At 37.7% G+C, this 21066-nt stretch overlaps 1 protein-coding gene across 7 annotated transcripts in view; it reads left to right on the forward strand.

Annotated features, from left to right (window-relative positions):
- NUS1 (NUS1 dehydrodolichyl diphosphate synthase subunit) overlaps nucleotides 1–21066 on the forward strand; it is a 104803-nt gene that overhangs the window by 27136 nt on the left and 56601 nt on the right. For 2 of the 7 annotated variants that reach the window (XR_016395179.1, XR_016395180.1), the window contains exons 6-7: nucleotides 180–3414; nucleotides 3581–10492. The gene's annotated coding sequence lies outside the window, so the exon portion shown is untranslated. Of the gene's footprint in view, nucleotides 1–179; nucleotides 3415–3580; nucleotides 13837–21066 lie in introns of those variants that run through there. The other 5 variants (XR_016395178.1, XR_016395182.1, XR_016395181.1 and 2 more) reach the window with 5 other exon arrangements.

Below are 21066 nucleotides of genomic sequence, written 5' to 3' on the forward strand. Positions count from 1 at the left end.
TATAGTATTATGTGAATGCTACATTCTAAACATGTAGGGACTGCAAAAATGTAATGAGAAACTCATATGACAAGATAACAATACTGTTTTTTTGGATGGTAAGTTCTTGATTGAAGTATATTCTCATTTTTACCAGATTAAACATTCGGAATCGTAAAATGTTATTTGCTTTTTGCCAGGTAACAGTGAGGTAAAATTCAGCTTCGCCATTGGTAAAATTGTCAAAATTCCACAGTAATTAAAATCTGAACAGTTTTTTACTGAATATGGAATGCCAAGTTGAAAATGTATATGTGTACTCTTTTAAAAAGGAATTTGACGTTCTCGTTAAACCAGGAAATAGAAGGGTAAGAGCTGTGGTTTGTCTTACGTTGCATAGAGTATTCACTTTCTAACTCGATCTAATTATAAGATAGCTGGCTTTTTATGCATAATTTCTATCTGAAATTGTTTCTCAAAGGTCACCTTTTAACTTTAGTTAATAGGAAATGCCTTTAACAAAAGTTAGTGTAGGAAAAGTTCAAGACAGTTTGAAATAAAACCCAGGAAACAAGAATATGGGCAGAATCCTAGTCGATAGGACATAAACTGTGATAAAATTGTTGGAAAAGGGAAGTGCAAAAAATATGCTTGCGACTTGAATAAAAAATACACATTCATTCTAAAAAAAAAAATTAGAGAATTCAGAGAAGCAGATGTAAAGGAAAATAATTTCTAATACCATCGCTCATTGATTACATTTTTGGTGACAATCCTAGAACTTTTTTGTATTTATATTTTAAAACGTGGATCCTACTGTAACAGGTTTAATAAAGAGATTCTTTTTAAACTACAAACCATAAATTGAGTCTTGCATTCTATTTTGTATTTGGTTATTGTGTCTGGATATAAACAATTACATCACATGAAAATGTTTGGAAAAAATTATAGTCCACATTCAGTTGTCCTTAATGAGTATTTAACCTTGGCCCAAATTCTTCAAGTAATTTTATACTCGTCTCTCTTACCTCCATCTTCTAGAAATTCAGGTACTTTAAATTAATTTTAGCATCTGGATTCATATCCAGATGATTACAAAAAGAATAAAAACTATATGTCCTCCCAGATCAAACTATTTGGATTATCTGCTATTGACCATGTTTACACTTTCCTTCATTAGCATTAATAATTTAACTTGCTTTTATGAGGACAAGAAAAAAAAATCTGTCTCAGGGAAGGAAAGCCTGATCAAAATGATAAAGTCAGAATTAGGTGAGTGCTAACAGCATAGTTTTACTTGCACAAAGTATTTAATATTTCCTTTCTGATGATTGATTTCAACTGCTAAATCTTTTATGCATTTGGTTCTGTGAACTATTCCTTTATTTTGTTAAGTGTGTTTTGCCATGTTATTCCACAGTAGTAGATGTACATAACAACTAAGTTTCTTATTTGTACAAAATTTAGTGAAGTAGATGGGTAATGGTAATAGTAACCAACTGTTTTCCCCAGAGAGGAACCTATATTTTAATTAGGTTTCAGATAATTAGAAAATGGAACATAAAAATGTGGAAGTTACTTAACTGGAGATGTTTGGCTGCATTTATCCAATGTAGTTGTACTCAACTGGAGTGATTATGCCTGACTGTGAACATTTGCTAATGTCTGGAGACATTTTTATTTGTCACAAGTGGGGAAGGAGAGGCCAAGGATGCTGCTAAAAGTGCTGCAGTTCATCCGACAGCCTTCAAAACAATTATCCGGCCTCAACTGTCAGTCAGTGGTGCTGAGGCTCAGAATCTTTGGTCTAGTGTAGTTTATTTGAAGAGAGATGGTGAGGATGTTGCCTAAAATATGCTATATGGTAATTGTAAAAAAAAAAAAAAAAAAGTTTGTTTAGATTTAACTATAGATCATAGTTTAGAGGTGAAATGTTATATATGCATATTTTAATTATATGAAATGATATGTTAAGTTTTTTCCACTCATGAGTTCTGTTTATTATTTTTACATTTATCTTTGGCATTTTGAGATACCTACCAATTTTCCAAAGCTTGTCAGCTTGTTGCCTGAATTTATTTGAGAGAAAGTAATGTTTTTTGAAAGACAGTAATGTTTTACACAGGTATGATATTATAAGAAATCTCATGCTTCAAATTACTCATTGTATAAACAAACATCAAGTTAGCAATTTCTTTTATGCATCCTGTAGGTAGTTGATTTCCACATTATATAACCATTTATATTGTTCTTAAAAATTATCTTTAAAATGCTTGTTGTATATATGTCCCGTGCTTATTTTTGAGAACTATCTCCAAGAATAATAACTAAATCATTGTTATATTTCTTTACCTCTTCCTTTTTTAGCCCTCTGAAAGTGACATTGATAGAAGTGGCTTCAGTCTAATGTGATTTTCCCAAATATTACCTGCAATTCAAATAAGTAATTGAGAGCGCTTCTTGTAAAGAGATTTTGCCTGGCCTGGACCTCAAAGAGGACTTTTCTGAGGGATAATTATAGAGGTATAAACCTGCTTATGTTCAGGTGTACGTGGGATATATGTATATGTGAAAATAGTCCTGGTAAGTCTGTCATTAATTTTGGAGTGTGAGGTACAACAATATAGAGTCTTCAGGAGATTAATAGGAATGCATAAGAAGTATCCAGGCAAATGATTTCATTACATATTAATTTATGAATTACTTGGAAGCTGAAGTTCATCTGTATGTAAATATGCAGAATATCAAGTTTGCAAAATCAAACTTTATCAGTTATACTCTGAGATCCTCAACTTATCAGATGGAATATAAGACCAGCCACGATGCTCAGCATATCAGTTGATTATGCTTTTAATTATTTTAAAAGAAAGAAAAACATAGCTTCCCTACTGCTTACTCCTCTGCGCCCAGGGAAAGAAAAGCGAAGTTAACACAACCAGCATGTGTACACATTCTATTCGTGCAGTTAGAAGTAGGATTGTGATTGATTGCTGTGTCCAAGGGTAATCATTGCCAAATTCCCCTTTGTAGGTCCTATACCATATTCTATTATACTTCCACTTGCTGTGTATGAGATTGCCTATTTCTTTAGAGTCTGCCGCCATCAACTTTTGGATTTTTGCAATTTGATGGGTGAGAAATGTTTTTTGTAGTTTTAATTTGAATTTTATGGTAGATTATGTTTGCAAAGATGGTGTAACAGTAGTTCCCATTCCACATGTTTTTTTTTTTTTTCACATGCTTTTTTACTGTGTTACTTTGCCAGTTTTTCATAATGCAATAGAGTCTATTTCCCTGTTCCTTGAATCTGGGCTGGCCCTGTGACTGACTGATTAATAGTATGTGTCAGAAGTGACACTCAGCTTGCAAGGCTGCATCTTAAAGATCTTGCTTCTTCCTCCTTGTTCTTGGAGCACTGAGCCATCACATAATGAGGTATGTCTTGCTGGAGAGACCACATGGTGGGGGGAGGGGGGGAGGAGGAGGAGGAGGGAGAGAGACTTAAGAGGGGCTATAAATGGAAAGAGATTTAGAAGACATCAATCAGTTACCTTGCGTAGACCTTATTTTAATCCAAACTTCTGTTTGTTATTTGTTTCAGGTTAAATTTATATGATAACTTGGAGAGAACTGACATTTTTATGATGTTGAATTGACCAAGAACAAGGAATATCATGCCATTTGTTCAAGTTTACTCTTGAACTTTTCAGTCTTTCAAGAGGGTTTTAAAATTTTATTCATGTAAGTGTTGCAAATTTCTAAGTTTACACTCAAGTATTTAATCTTGGTTTCTTTTTCTTTTGTATTGATTTTTGTATGTTGATTTTATATTCCAGTACCTCATTGAATTCTCATATTGTTTATATTAGTTTTTTGTTTTTCTTAGGTTTTCTAGGTATTCTATCAGCAAATAGAGATAATTTTACCTCTTCCTTTCCAATTCTTATGTATTTAACTGTTTTTTCTTTTCTAATTATGTTTACTAATACCTCCAATGTAATAAGTGGTGGAGATAATGGGTAACCAAGCCTTAAACTTGACTTCAGTGAGAATGCCTGTACTGTTTCCCCTCTTATCAGATGCTGATTTGGAAGCTAAGCATATGTGTGTATTTATATTTATACATATAAATTGTGATAAGGAAGTATTCATCATTTCCTATTTAAATACTTGATTAAATATTAAATCAAGAATTGATGCTAAATTTTGTTGAAGACTTTTTAGAATATATGGAGATGATTGTATGATTTTACTTCTTAGATCTTCTAATATGGTAAATTATGCTAATGGTTTCCTAATACTAAATCTTCATTGTATTCCTGGAATAAACCACACGGAGATGTATTGTTCTTTTTTAAAAACTGAGCTTTTGGATTCTATTTGCTGAATTTTAATTATAATTTTGCATTGATGTTCATAAGTGAGATATGTCTGAAGTTTTCTTTCCTTTGCAGTGTAATTCAGGTTTTGGAATCAATGTTATATTTTACAAGAATACATTGGAAGTTTCTCTTCTTTTAGAACAGTTTAATAGGGTTGGGATTATTTGATCTTTGAAGATTTGATAGAATTCCCCTCTGAAACTACCTAGACCTGGTGCTTGTTTTGGGGTTAGTTCTTTGATAAGCTTTTAATTTCAGTTTATATTTTCTATCTCAGTAGAGGCCAAATTTGGTAAAATATATTTTCCTAGGGTACTATTCCAGTTTTCAAATTTATTTGTAAAGACATGTACTAAGTAATCTTTCAGTGTTTTCTTTTTTTTTAATATAGCCTTTGTTTCCAAGTTATTTTTCCCTTTTCATTTCTATGTTGTGTATTTTCTTTTTCTTTTTTTGATTAGTTATCTAGTGGCCTCATTTATTTTGTTGATTAATTTTTAAGAACCAGCTTTTTAATTTGTTAGCTCTATTATTTCATTTTGTTTCTAAACCATTATTTGTGCCTTATCTGTATTATTGCATTTCCTCTTTCAGTTTTCTCTGTTGCTATTTTTAAGCTTTTGAAGTGCATATTTAATGCAGTATATTTATTCTTTACTTTTCTTAGTATAAGTATATATATAAGCTCTAAATTTTCCACCAATCACTGATTTAGTTGTATCCTATACATCCTGTTTTTATTATAATTTTTAAAGAAATTTGGCAATTTTGGCTTGTCTTTTTTTTTTTTTTTTTTTCGGTACGTGGGCCTCTCACTGTTGTGGCCTCTTCCGTTGCGGAGCACAGGCTCCGGACACGCAGGCTTAGCGGCCATGGCTCACGGGCCCAGCCGCTCCGCGGCACGTGGGATTCCCCCCGGACCGGGACACGAACCCACGTCCCCTGCATCGGCAGGCGGACTCTCAACCACTGTGCCACCAGGGAAGCCGTTGGCTTGTCTTTTTATTCTTACCTAAGTTGTGTGTTTAATAAGTGGTTTTAAAATTTTTCCTGTTAAAATGACATTTTTGGCTTTAAAAACTTGTTTATTGGCTTCTAATTTTACCATATTGTGATCAAAGAAATATTGTTTGTATTTTCCTACTTTATACAACTTTTTGAGGTATTCTTTTTGACATAATAGTTTCCTCAACTGTTTCATGTTTCTTGAAAAGAAGATAGATTCTTTGATATCAGGGTACAGATTTTGATATATATGAGTATATATAAGTATCTACCTTACTGAGTATGTTATTTAGGACTTTTATATACTTACGTATATTTATTTTTCTTTTGTCTTGGACTAATAATGATGTATTATTAATATGTGTGTCAATTTGTCCCTGCATCTTCTCACGTTTCTGCTTTATGAAGGTGGCCACTATGTTATTTGGTATAGAGATATTCAAAACTGCTATATTTTCATTATGAATTGTGAACTTAGTGTTACAAAGTGTCCTTCTTTGTCTTTGTTCAGTGCTTTGGGGCCTGAATTCATCTTGTTAGATATTATGCTCACAGCCCTGCTTTACTTTTGTTTGCAATTGCCTAGTCTATTTTGCCTATTTCTCTATTTTTAGCCTTGTTTTAGAGGTGTCTCTTGAATACAGCATAAGCTTGGATTTTGCTTTATTAAACTATGTGGGGAAAGATAAATGGTTATGTTAAGCCTATTTATATTTATTGGTATAACTTACTTGGTGAGTCCATGCATTGCTGTGGAGACAGTCTGGCTAAGACTTCCAAATTCATGCTTCCTAAGTTTTCAGTAATGTGTATTATTTTTATAAATGAACACCTACATAGAGTAAACTTTTATATTAAAAAAGCCAGGGTTTTATATTTTATGTGTATGGTATATATTTTGTTTTACTTACATAGAATTTTTGTATAATGTTTTTTATTTCAGAATATTCTACGTGACTTTATTTTTCTTTGATTGACAGTGTTGACCTGAAATAAATAGACTCACAGATATTTCTCCAGGAAAGGTAGGTTTATTTGGGATCAGCAGAGAATTGCAATTCTGGGTCTGCACCCACAGCAAGTTTTGTTCAAGTTCCCGCCACAGCAAAGGAAGGAGGATGCTTTTACAGAGAGGAAAAGGAAGTTGGTAGGGCTGTAGTAAACAAAGAGTCCGTGGCTTTTCATTGGCTGAGTCCTTGTCAGGAAAGGAGTCTTCTTCCTGTTGGCTCTGCTGTCGTTTCAGAGCATGAGAGCTCCCCCTTCTGGTTGCCCAACTCTATTCAATCGAGGTTTCTGTGTATTAATTTTTTTTTTACAACAGTTTAAAAAATCAAATGCGCTTGGTATTTTCATTGACATTTTCTTTTGTTCTTTTTTGTTGTACCGTCTCTCCCACCCCATAATAGTAATCTGCTCATAGTGGGTACTTGGTGAATACTAGGTACACAAATGACTGTCCCTAGGCAACTTTAATCCGTATTTGAATGTGTCTACTGGAACCAAATCTGTGATCTAGAGACCATCAACACTGTGCGGCTCAACATGATCTAGCTATTCTGTTTTCAAGCAGAATTTAAAACACTACTGTTCATCATTTCCTTGAACCCAATTTCCCCTTAAGCCAAATGTGTCATTCTTATTTTACTGGGCACTTTTGTCTTTGGTATTCATATAAAATGTTGAGTAAATGGAAGTTTAAACAATACTATTTAGCGACAGATTATGATGGTGTTCTAAGTTGAATAATGACCACCCGAAGATAGCAAGTCCTAAACGCTAGAATTTATAAACGTTACCTTAAAATTTGGAAAGAGGGTTTTGCAGATGTAATCAAATTAAGAATTTTGGGAAGAGGGGATTGCCCTGGATTATCTGGGTGGGCCCTAAATGCCATCAAAGTAGCTTTAAAGGAGTGAGGCAAAGGGAGATAACACAGACACAGAGGAAAGGACATGCGGATCAAGGAAGCAGTGTGATCATGGAGGCAGAGATTGGAGTGATGCTCTCCCAAGCCACGGAATGCCTAGAACCACCAGAGCCTGGAAGAGGCAAGGCATGCATTCTCCCCTAGATTCTTCAGAGGGAATGTGGCCCTGTGGACACCTTGATTCAGACTTCAGTCCTCCAGAACTGTGAGAGAAAAAATTTCTGTTGTTTTAAGTCACCAATTCTATAATATGTCACAACAGCCACAGAAAACTAATATAGATGGAAAAGTTACTAAAGCCGTATGAAAATGGCTATTGTAGGAGATAGCCTGGCTGTTGCTATGTGTCTATATAATCTCTGAATTGACTCAAACTATTGTGCTAGGAAGACAGTTTTTAAGGCTAACTGCTTAAAAGGCAGAGTGCATTTAAGGCTGAAGGAATGTGAATTTGGCTAAGTAAGGTATGTTTTGCCCTCAAAGATAATTGAGCTGACAACCACCTGGTAAAACCAAAATTTTTGAACAACTGGTTATCAGTGACCAGTTTCATGTTGCTGTGTCTGACAGTTCAAAGGTGTAGTGGACTGTCAGCATGTCTACGGCTGTCCACCTTCCAAACTTTCCCTCCTTTCTGGGATAATCCACCATGAGTCTCAGTGGAACACAGGATGCTGCCTCCAATGATAGTTAATGGTTAATTTGTGCCTCTCCTCTTCTTCTTGGAGCCAGGACTTGGTCATATGACCAGGGCTTAGTTGATTAAACATTCCAACTCAGGACCCTGAATCTTCAGTGACTGCCGTATGCATAGGGACAGTTAGGCAGGATTCACAGCAGCAGGGGCAGCTGTTTCTGCTAAAAGTGCCCTGTTTCCTCACTTCAGCGCTGTGTTGGTGTTGACTCCTAGTCCAAGTTTAGCCCCGCCGCAGCATCCTACCAATAATGTGAATTCCCAATATCCTTCCAGTAATTTCCTTTTTTTTTTTTTTTTTTGTGGTACGCGGGCCTCTCACTGTTGTGGCCTCTCCCGTTGCGGAGCACAGGCTCCGGACGCGCAGACTCAGCGGCCATGGCTCACGGGCCCAGCCACTCGGCGGCATGTGGGATCCTTCCGGACCGGGGCACGAAGCCGTGTCCCCTGCATCGGCAGGTGGACTCTCAACCACTGCGTCACCAGGGAAGCCCTAATTTCCCTTTTTACTTGAGAGACTGGTGTCAGCTTCTGCTACTTTTACTTTGAAGATTTCTAACAGATGTATTGGCTCTTCTTAATGTCTTAGTATCTATGTTACTATCTTACTATTTTCTTAAGAATTCAGGCTTCATTAATCCAATAGGATTTCTGACTCAAGAGAGAGTGAAAGTGAGCCTTGGGCAGCCTTAAAATACTAGTGTTGATTATCTTTTCAAGACACACCAAATTGTATAAAGTAATCAAAACATCTAAGGAGGTCTTTGTGACAAGTTAGCTAGTGTTTTAGCATCCTTATTATCCCCAGGATAATTAGAATTCTGCTCGATACTTTAAGATAAAACTGGTAAGTTCTTTTGTTAATTAATTAATTATATGACACGTACAGAAAAATAAAATTTATTATTGATTGCTTCATGCCAATCATTGTTTTATGCGTTTTATACGTTATCTTATTTAATCCTCATTAAAATATTTTGAGTCAGGTACCATTAAAATTCCTAGATAAGGAAATGGAGACATTGGCAAAAGAAAAAAGAGGGGGCAGCTGATAGTTTTGTTACCCTCTAAACAGCTTCAACCGTCACTAGTAAGTCAAGTACAGTGAAGTCCAGACAATCCAGTCACTGCAAGACTTAATGCATCCTTTATTTGTGACTTAAGTGTGGCTCTCAAAACAGCACCACAGCAGCTGGCGTAGCAGATGTAGATTGAAGCCAGCTGCAGAATTGCACAAATGAATCTATAGTTTAATTTGATATATATGTATATATAAAATTGTATAATTGTATAACATATAAATATAATTTTTTTAAGGAACACCTTCCTCATCTAGAAAATCATTTGCGATTACTTAAGGCAATCTCAACTTCATAACTTAGCTGAAAACCATATGGAGAATCTTGATATAGAGGTAGAGACTAAAAATAACTTTTAAAGAAGTTAGTATGGCTTACATTTCATGATCAAGCTGGCAGAAATAGCTAACTTTTTAGGCTGTTCTCTTCTTGTTCCATACTTTGTCCCAGTGATATTTTACCTCTTTATCGTGGCACATCTCATGCCTCCAAGTGGAAGTCTCCAATGGTGAGGGCCTGAATGACTCTGCTGGGGTTATATGTTTATTGCCTGTTTTTCCTGTTGGCTAGGTTCCTCACCTCTTCTCCGTGTAATCTCATGACCTCTCCCTCTCCATGTGGTGTCTTCAAATTGCCTCTATATATGGTGTTTCCAGTAGAGTAGCCAGACTTCTGACATGGCAGCTCAGGGCTCCCAAGAGTGCAAAAGCAAAAGCTGCCAGGGCTTCTGCCTTATTGTATTGGTTAAAGCAGGTCACTGGGCCAGCTCAGATTCAGGGGGAGGAGATTACAGAAGGACTACTTTGGGAGTCACCAAAGAAAGGGTGGAGCACATGGTGTAAAGGCAGCATTCCAGCCATGTTTGTGTCTAGCCATTATGTGCATGCACGTGCTGGACGTTTGATGAAAGATTTTTCTCCCTTCTCCTTGCATCACGTCAGATCCTTATTTCAACTACCTGTGCACAGATGCAAAAATAAGTACCTCACATCCCATATTTATCATGCTATTAGTATTTCTTTGTGTTAGGTCAGATTTGTAATAATTTTCGTCAGAGGTTAATGCAGAATTTAGAAAGCAATGAATTGTGCCTTATTGTCAAAATAAAGATCAGATCAGAACAGAGTGAGAATAATTTTCTGAGAAAAAGAATAGGTACATCCTATTGGCTGATTTTTTTTTTAAACCAGCATTCTTAAGGTGTTTTTTTGTTTTTTTTTTTTTTTTTTGCGGTACGCAGGCCTCTCACTGTTGTGGCCTCTCCCGTTGCGGAGCACAGGCTCCGGACACGCAGGCTCAGCGGCCATGGTTCACAGGCCCAGCCGCTCCACGGCATGTGGGATCTTCCCGGACCGGGGCACGAACCCGTGTCCCCTGCATCGGCAGGCGGACTCTCAACCACTGCGCCACCAGGGAAGCCCTTAAGGTATAATTTATTTAATACAATTTAAGGTATAATTAACATAAATAAAATGCATAGATCTTAAGTGTTGTTTTACTGAGTTTTGACAATTTTATACACCTACCCAAAACGACATAAATCATTTCTGTCACCAGAGAAAGTGTTCTTATGCCCCTTTCCAGTCAGTTCTCTCTCACCTCCAGGAGCAGCTATTGTTATGATGTCTATTACCATAGATTCATTTTGCTGGTTCTTAAATTTCTTGTAATTTGTATAGATTATACAACCTGTTGTATCTAGATTTATTTACTTACCATGATGTTTTTGAAGTGCTTCCGTTTAGTTGAGTATATCAGTAGTTCCCTTTATTAAATAATCAGTAGTGTTCCATTGTGTGGATGTACCACATTTTGTTTATCCATGTTCCTGTTGATTGATTGACACTTTGATTACTTCCAGTTTTTGGCTACTATAAATAAGGTTGCTATAAACACTCTTGTATCTCTCTCTCTCTCCCCCTCTCTTTCCCTCCCCCCATACATACTTGCTGAATCAAAGAGTAAATATATATTTAAGTTGTAATAAATTGCCAAACGGTTCTCTAAAGTGGCAGTAGGGACTTCCCTGGTGGCGCAGTGGTTAAGAATCCGCCTGCCAATGCAAGGGACACGGGTTCAAGCCCTGGTCTGGGAAGATCCCACATGCCGCCGAGCAACTAAGCCCGTGTGCCACAACTACTGACCCTGTGCCGTAGAGCCCGCGAGCCATAACTACTGAAGCCCGTGCGCCTAGAGCTCGTGCTCTGCAACAAGAGAAGCCACCGCAATGAGAAGCCCGTGCGCTGCAGCAAAGAGTAGCCCCCACTCACTGCACCTAGAGAAAGCCCATGCAGCAATGAAGACCCAATGTGGCCATAAATAAATAAATAAAAAGTGGTAGTAATGAAGAGAGTTTTAGTCACTTCCTATCATCACTAATGTTTGGTGTTGCCAGTCTTTTTAGCATTCTAATGGATGTGAAATGGTGTCCCGTAGTTTTATTTTGCATTTCTCTTATGACTAAAGATGTTGGACACATTTTCATGCACTCATTGGCCATTCGTATACCTTCTCCTGTCAAGTGGCTTTAAGACGTTTTCCCACTTGTATAATTCTTTATATATTCTGATACCAGTACTTTGTCAGATCAATGTGTTAAGATTATTTTTATCCTCAGTCTATGGCTTGTGTATTCATTTTCCTAATGATATCTTTTGATGAGCAAAACTGTTTACTTGTGATTAAATTCAAGTTATCAATTTTGAAAATTTTACGGTTAGTCCTTTTTGTCTTGTCTAAAAATATTTTAATGGTCCAAGGTCACAACAGGTATTTTCCTATGTTTTTTAGTAGATACTCTACGGTTTTAGCTTTTATATTTAGGTCAACTTCCATTTGAAGTGTAGTCAGAAAAGATACTTTTTATGATTTCAATCTTAAATTTTTAAGACTTGTCTTGTAGCCTAACATATGATCTCTCCTGGAGAATGTTTCATGCAGACTTGAAAAAAATTTGTTTTCTGTTGCCGTTGGATAGAATGTTCTGTGTGTGTATGTTAGACCTACTTGGTTTATATTATTGTTCAAGTCCACTGTTTCCTTACTGATTTTCTGACTAGATCATCTATCTTTTATTGAAAGTAGGGGTACAATTATTGTATTGCTGTCTATTTATTCCTTCAGTCCTATTAATATTTACTTTATATATTTTTGTTCTCCTATATTGGGGTGCACATATATTTACAATTGTTATATCCCCTTGATGAATTTACCCCGTTGTTGTTATATAGTGCCGTTATTTGTCTTTTTTGAGAGTTTATGACTTAAAGTCTATTTCGTCCGACATAAGTATAGTCATTTCTCTCTCTTTTGGTTATCATTTACATGGAATATCTTTTTCCATCCCTTCACTTTCAGCCTATGTGTGTCATTAAAGCTAACATGACTCTTGTAGGCGCCAAATTGTTGGTCACTAGGGCAGGCCAGGTACTGGGGTCCACCATGACATTCACTTCATTCTGTCACTCTGCCATGCTGCCTGGGCTTCGGGTGCGGTGAAGGGTGTAATGTGAAACTGTCCTTCCTACTCTCTTCATTGCATCTTTTCTTATTTCCATGCTCCATCCAGGTGCTGTAATCTCTCACCTGGAATCCTTCGCTCTTGTGAAGGTATTTTTGTGAGTGGTTAGTTCAAATTGATGTTTCTGTGAGGGGACCAGTGGTGGAAACTCCTATCTCACCATCTTGCTGACTTCACTTCAAACTATTTTAAAACTAGATGAAATAAGGGCCACTTTTTGATGCAGTAATCTTGTTGCTATCCATGGCTTGTTGTTATAAGTCCCATTTCTCAAAAAGAGTTACAGCATCAGCAGATTTCAACGAAGTGGTTGTTAAGCACATTTGGCTCATGAAGGCTGATTCTCTTCCTAGTGATCTTTATCAAATTGAGAATAGCAGTCTTTGAATATGCTAGTCTTTGTGCAGTGAATATTCATGTTTTCTTTATTTCTCCCAGTGATATTGTGTCAAAACGGCGCTTGACAAATCAGTCAACCGAAACAAAATTCTGGGGTCACCTGAATGCCTATTTATTTCATTAGGGGTGGAGTCACATCCATTTTGTTCACTTTTTTTGTTTTCATAGCTAGATACATGATTTAAGGGCAATTTACGTGGAGAAATCACATTTCTCTTACATAGGTTACGTGAAATAGGAAAAACCTAATTCTTGCATCAGAATATAGGAATCTATTAGACACATACACCCCTACTTCATAGGAGTGAAAAGCTTCCTTTTGTGTCTCCTGAAAATATTCAGGTACAGGGCTTCTGGAATGAAGAATTTGTTGTACTTCTGAGTTACTAGTTGACATTTCTCCTATCGGCTCTGTACATCTTCATGCAACACATCCTGTTTCTCCCTTTCTGTTGTTTACTAGGGTGCTCAGAACCAAATGGGTATTCTACTGAATATGAGTATCAATTCTGCTTTCACGTTATAATTTTTAGACTTATTTTTCACTAAGTCCAATTTCCTCATTTACTTAGTTTTTAAAAAGCTTAACTGGCCATTTTTAGGTTGTCCTAAAAAAGTGGATCTCACCTTTGCCTATATTAAATCACAAAGTTTTGAGGATGGGGTGAGGGTGTTACCCAGGCTCCATCAGGAAGGATAACCCAGGTCTTGCTGGCTCTTGCCCTTGCACTTCTTCTGTCCTCTGGGCTCTGACCTCTGTCCACCTGGTGACAGATACATGCTCTCTCTCCTTCCCCATGCACCTGGGCACAAGCTTCTCTGGCAGATGTTCTCCACCCCACCCCCTCCCCTATTCAGATCATCTCATGCAAATAAAAATCACAGGCTTGCAAATGCACTACTTCATAAAAATTCCTGAAATCCTTTTAGCTCAACCCAGATCCACACTACAGATTTATTCAACCTAGGAAGCCAGGAAATGTACAGAGCACAGGGGAGTGACCAGACTTTCTCTATTATTTCCACCTCTGTTTTGTTTCTCTGCAGCCCCAGGGCTGCGTTCCCATTCCAGGTACTCCAAACATTTTTACTGCTCTCTTTTCTACAGTCAGTCAGGTCACAGCCAGGGTGCACCCGTGCTTGTGATACCCTCTCATGAAGGCTTCCTATCCATGATTTTCTTGCCTCTGATGCACATGCTATTCATGGGATGTAGATGGAAATTGCTCCATTAATTTCCTGACACTTGGTTGAATATGTGCTTCTTGAGAAAAACAGTGTGCACAAATAATTGGGAAACGTACAGGGGTCCTATGCCCTTTACGGCTTCAAAGAAAAGAACATTAATTAAGGAAATTATTCTCCTTTTTTTAAATTTTTTAATACCACAGGTTCTTATTAGTCATCCATTTTATACACATCAGTGTATACATGTCAATCCCAATCGCCAAATTCATCGCACCCCCACCTCCACCCCTGCTGCTTTCCTCCCTTGGTGTCCATTCGTTTCTTCTCTACATCTGTGTCTCAATTTCTGCCCCGCAAACCGGTTCATCTGTACCATTTTTCTAGGTTCCATATATATGCATTAATATACGATATTTGTTTTTCTCTTTCTGACTTACTTCACTCTGTATGACAGTCTCTAGATCCATCCACGTCTCTACAAATGACCCAATTTCGTTCCTTTTAATGGCTGAGTAATATTCCATTGTATATATGTATAACATCTTCTTTATCCATTCGTCTGTCGATGGGCACTTAGGTTGCTTCCATGACCTGGCTACTGTAAATAGTGCTGCAGTGAACATTGGGGTGCATGTGTCTTTTTGAATTATGGTTTTCTCTGGGTATATGCCCAGTAGTGGGATTTCTGGATCATATGGTAATTCTATTTTTAGTTTTTTAAGGAAACTGCATACTGTTCTCCATAGTGGCTGTATCAATTTACATTCCCACCAACAGTGCAAGAGGGTTCCCTTTTCTCCACACCCTCTCCAGCATTTGTTGTTTGTAGATTTTCTGTTGATGCCCATTCTAACTGGTATGAGGTGATACCTTACTGTAGTTTTGATTTGCATTTCTCTAATAATTAATGATGTTGAGCAGCCTTTCATGTGCTTCTTGGCCATCTGTATGTCTTCTTTGGAGAAATGTCTATTCAGGTCTTCTGCCCATTTTTGGATTGGGTTGTTTGTTTTTTTAATATTGAGCTGCATGAGCTGTTTATATATTTTGGAGATTAATCCTTTGCCCGTTGATTCGTTTGCAAATATTTTCTCCCATTCTGAGGGTTGTCTTTTGGTCTTGTTTATGGTTTCCTTTGCTGTGCAAAAGCTTTGAAGTTTCATTAGGTCCCATTTGTTTATTTTTGTTTTTATTTCCATTTCTCTAGGAGGTGGATCAAAAAAGATCTTGCTGGGCTTCCCTGGTGGCTCAGTGGTTGAGAGTCCGCCTGCCAATGCAGGGGACACGGGTTCGTGCCCCGGTCCGGGAAGATCCCATGTGCCATGCCGCGGAGTGGCTGGGCCTGTGAGCCATGGCCGCTGAGCCTGGACGTCCAGAGCCTGTGCTCCGCAAACGGGAGAGGCCACAACAGTGAGAGGCCCACATACCACAAAAAAAAAAAAAAAAAAGATCTTGCTGTGATTTATGTCAAAGAGTGTTCTTCCTATGTTCTCCTCTAAGAGTTTTACAGTGTCCAGTCTTACATTTAGGTCTCGAATCCTTTTTGAGTATGGTGTTAGGGAGTGTTCTCATTTCATTCTTTTACATGTAGCTGTCCAGTTTTCCCAGCAGCACTTATTGAAGAGACTGTCTTTTCTCCATTGTATATCCTCGCCTCCTTTGTCATAGATTAGTTGACCCTAGGTGCGTGGGTTTATCTCTGGGCTTTCTATCTTGTTCCATTGATCTATATTTCTGTTTTTGTGCCAGTACCATACTGTCTTGATTACTGTAGCTTTGTAGTATAGTCGGAAGTCAGGGAGTTTGATTCCTCCAGCTCTGCTTTTTTCCCTCAAGACTGCTTTGGCTATTCAGGGTCTTTTGTGTCTCCATACAAATTTTAAGATTTTTTGTTCTAGTTCTGTAAAAAAAATGCCATTGGTAATTTGATAGGAATTGCATTGAATCTGTGGATTGCTTTGGGTAGTATAGTCATTTTCACAATGTTGATTCTTCCAATCCAAGAACATGGTAGATCTCTCCACGGGTCTTTTGTCTCCCTAGGTAGGTTTATTCTTAGGTATTTTATTCTTTTTGTTGCAGTGGTAAATGGGAGTGTTTCCTTAATTTCTCTTTCAGATTTTTCATCATTAGTATATAAGAATGCAGGAGATTTCTGTGCGTTAATTTTATATCCTGCAACTTTACCAAATTCATTGATTAGCTCTAGTAGTTTTCTGGTGGCATCTTTAGAATTCTCCATGTATAGTATCATGTCATCTGCAAACAGTGACAGTTTTATTTATTCTTTTCCAATTTATATTTCTTTTTCTTCCCTGATTGCCATGGCTAGGACTTCCAAAACTATATTGAATAATAGTGGTGAGAGTGGACATCCTTGTCTTGTTGCTGATCTCATAGGAAATGCTTTCAGTTTTTCACCATTGAGAATGATGTTTGCTGTGGGTTTGTCATATATGGCCTTTATTATGTTGAGGTAGGTTCCCTCTATGCCCACTTTCTGGAGAGTTTTTATCATAATGGGTGTTGATTTTTGTCAAAAGCTTTTTCTGCATCTATTGAGATGATCATATGATTTTTCTTCTTCAATTTGTTAATATGGTGTATCACGTTGATTGACTTGCGTATATTGAAGAATCCTTGCATCCCTGGGATAAATCCCACTTGATCATGGTGTATGATCCTTTCAATGTGTTATTGGATTCTGTTTGCTAGTATTTTGTTGAGGATTTTTGCATCTATATTCATCAGTGATATTGGTCTGTAATTTTCTTTTTTTGTAGTATCTTTGTCTGGTTTTGGTATCAGGGTGATGGTGGCCTCATAGAATGAGTTTGGGAGTGTTCCTTCCCTTGCGGTTTTTTGGAAGAGTTGGAGAAGGATGGGTGTTAGCTCTTCTCTAACTGTTTGATAGAATTCACCTGTGAAGCCATCTGGTCCTGGACTTTTGTTTGTTGGAAGATTTTTAATCACAGTTTCAATTTCATTACTTGTGATTGGTCTGTTCATATTTTCTATTTCTTCCTGGTTCAGTCTTGGGAGGTTATACCTTTCTAAGAATTTGTCCATTTCTTCCAGGTTGTCCATTTTATTGGCATAGAGTTGCTTGTAGTAGTCTCTTAGGATGCTTTGTATTTCTGCGGTGTCTGTTGTAACTTCTCCTCTTTCATTTCTAATTTTATTGATTTGAGTCCTCTCCTTTTCTTAATGAGCCTGACTAATAGTTTATCAATTTTGTTTTCTCAAAGAATCAGCTTTTAGTTTTATTGATCTTTGCTATTGTTTTCTTTGTTTCTAATTCATGTACTTCTGCTCTGATCTTTATGATTTCTTTCCTTCTGCTAACTTTGGGTCTTTTTTGTTCTTCTTTCTCTAACTCCTTTAGGTGTAAGGTTAGATTGTTTATTTGAGATTTTTCTTGTTTCTTGAGGTAGGCTTGTATAGCTGTAAACTTCCGTCTTAGAACTGCTTTTGCTGCATCCCAAAGGTTTTGGATCATTGTCATTTATCTCTAGGTATTTTTTTATTTCCTCTTTGATTTCTTCAGTGATCTCTTGGTTATTTAGTAACGTATTGTTTAGCCTCCACGTATTTGTGTTTTTTACCCTTTTTTTCCCTGTAATTCATTTCTAATCTCATAGCCTTGTGGTCAGAAAAGATGCTTGATGTGATTTCAATTTTCTTAAATATACTGAGGCTTGATTTGTGACCCAAGATGTGGTCTCTCCTGGAGAATGTTCCATGTGCACTTGAGAAGAAAGCGTAATCTGCTGTTTTTGGATGGAATATCCTATAAATATCAATTAAATCTATCTGGTCTATTGTGTCATTTAAAACTTCTGTTTCCTTATTAATTTTCTGTTTGGATGATCTGTCCATTGGTGTAAGTGAGGTGTTACAGTCCCCCACTATTATTGAGTTACTGTCAATTTCCTCTTTGATAGCTGTTAGCATTTGCATTTGCCTTATGTATTGAGGTGCTCCTATGTTGGGAGCATATATATTTATAATTGTTATATCATCTTCTTGGATTGATCCCTTGATCATTATGTAATTTCCTTCCTTGTCTCTTGTAACATTCTTTATTTTAAAGTCTATTTTATCTGATATGAGTATTGCTACTCCAGCTTTCTTTTGATTTCCATTTGCATGGAATATCTTTTTCCATCCCCTCACTTACAGTCTGTATGTGTCCCTAGGTCTGAAGTGGGTCTCTTGTAGACAGCATATATATGGGTCATGTTTTTGTATCCATTCAGCAAGCCTGTATCTTTTGGTTGGAGCGTTTAATCCATTCACGTTTAAGGTAATTATCGATATGTATGCTCCTATGACCATTTTCTTAATTGTTTTGGGTTTGCTTTTGTAGGTCCTTTTCTTCTCTTGTGTTTCCGACTTTGAGAAGTTCCTTTAGCATTTGTTGTAAAGCTGGTTTGGTGGTGCTGAATTCTCTTAGCTTTTGCTTGTCTGTAAAGCTTTTGATTTCTCCATTGAGTCTGAATGAGATCCTTGCCGGGTAGAGTAATCTTGGTGGTAGGTTCTTCCCTTTCATCCCTTTAAGTATATCATGCCTCTCCCTTATGGCTTATAGAGTTTCTGCTGAGAAATCAGCTGTTAACCTTATGGGAGTTCCCTTGTATGTTATTTGTCGTTTTTCCCTTGCTGCTTTCAATAATTTTTCTTTGTCTTTGATTTTTGCCAATTTGATTACTATGTGTCTTGGCGTGTTTCTCCTTGGGTTTATCCTGTACGGGACTCTCTGCGCTTCCTGGACTTGGGTGGCTCTTTCCTTTCCCATGTTAGGGAAGATTTGGACTATAATCTCTTCCAATATTTTCTCAGGTCCTTTCTCTCTCTCTTCTCCTTCTGGGACCCCTATAATGCGAATGTTGTTGCGTGTAATGTTGTCCCAGAGGTCTCTTAAGCTGTCTTCATTTCTTTTCTCTTTACTCTGTTCTGCAGCAGTGAATTCCACCATTCTGTCTTCCGGGTCACTTATCCGTTCTTCTGCCTCAGTTATTCTTCCATTCATCCCTTCTGGTGTAGTTTTCATTTCAGTTATTGTTCATCTCTCTTGATTTGTTCTTTAATTCTTCTAGGTCTTTGTTAAACATTTCTTGCATCTTCTCCATCTTTGCCTGTATTGTTTTCCCGAGGTCCTGGATCATCTTCACTGTCATTATTCTGAATTGTTTTTCTGGAAGGTTGCCCATTTCCACTTCATTTAGTTGTTTTTCTGGGGCTTTATCTTGTTCCTTCATTTGGTAAATAACCCTCTGCCTTTTCATCTTGTCTATCTTTCTGTGAATGTGGTTTTTGTTCCACAGGCTGCAGGATTGTAGTTCTTCTTGCTTCTGCTGTCTGCCCTCTGGTGGATGAGGCTATCTTAAGAGGCTTGTACAGTTTTCCTGATGGGAGGGACTGGTTGTGGGTAGAGCTGGCTGTTGCTCTGGTGGGCAGAGCTCAGTTAAACTTTAATCTGCTTGTCTGCTGATGGGTGGGGCTAGGTTCCCTCCCTATTGGTTGTTTGGCCTGAGGTGACCCAACACTGGAGCCTACCTGGGCTCTTTCGTGGGGCTAATGGCACACTCTGGGAGGGCTCACACCAAGGAGCACTTCCCAGAACTTCTGTTGCCAGTGTCCTTGTCCTCACAGTGAGACACAGCCACCCCCCGCCTCTGCAGGAGACCCTTCAACACTAGCAGGTAGGTCTGGTTCAGTCTCCCCTGGAGTCACTGCTCCTTCCCCTGGGTCCTGATGTGCACACTACTTTGTGTGTGACCTCCAAGAGTGGGGTCTCTGTTTCCCCCAGTCCTGTTGAAGTCCTGCAATCAAATCCCGCTAGCCTTCAAAGTCTGATTCTCTAGGAATTCCTCCTCCTCTTGCCGGACCTGCGGGTTGGGAAGCCTGACATGGGGCTCAGAACCTTCACTCCAGTGGGTGGACTTCTGTGGTATCTATTCTCCTTTTTTTTCATTTAAATCCTTCCAAGTTATGTAATCAAAATATGGTTTTATAATTTTCCCCATTCATTCATTATCCCCTTTAGCTATTTGATTCAGGTTAGGTCAATTAAATATTGAACTATATGTAAGGCAGATTTATAAACTATAAAATAAATAAGAGATTTCTCCTACTCATAAGAAGTTTCAGAGTAATATGTTTTTCCTCACCTCTGGCTGCAGGCAAGAATCCCTTGGGCAGGACTTAAAAACACTGATGTCAGCACTCTAGTCCCAGGAACTCTGATTTAAGTGGTTTGGGGTGGGGTCTATGCCATTTTTTAAAAATTGAAGTAGATGTACAATATTATCTTAGGACATTGCTTTAATGTGATACTAATGTGCAGCAAGGGCTGAGGACCACTAAGGTAGGCACATGGGTTATGCATGAAACAGCTGTACTGCAAAGCAGAATATAATTTAACTGTTAGAAGAAAGATACCATCACTAAGATAAGGTCTCCATTCCCCACAGCTTCCTTCTAACCGCCTGCCACTGTCCCCACTGTGTTCTTGGTACGTTGCCTCACCTCTCTTCTCTCATAACTCCCTACAGTTACTCCAGACACAGCATTTATCAGTAACTTTTTTTTTTTTTCCATTTATCCATAACCAGTGATTTTGCTTCTGGACTAGATTCCCTGAGTCCAGGGACCAAGGTCTGCGGTCAGATTAATGTAATTTCACATCTGGGCAGCTCATGATACAGACAAGTTTCTTAACCTCTATGACTCCCAGTTATTTTTCTATAAGGTGTCAAAAATAAGAGTGCCTAACTCATAGGGCTGGCATGAGGATGAATGAAGTAATGCCTGTACAGCACTTAGTTCAGTGCCTGGAACATAGTGAGTGGACCATGAATGTTAGTTATTGTCATTACTAGTTTCTCTTG

Source organism: Delphinapterus leucas, chromosome 12 (genome assembly GCF_059928025.1).
Source record: "Delphinapterus leucas isolate spDelLeu-1000000601 "Yukka" chromosome 12, BTC_Dleu_Yukka2, whole genome shotgun sequence".
Lineage (NCBI taxonomy): Eukaryota > Metazoa > Chordata > Mammalia > Artiodactyla > Monodontidae > Delphinapterus > Delphinapterus leucas.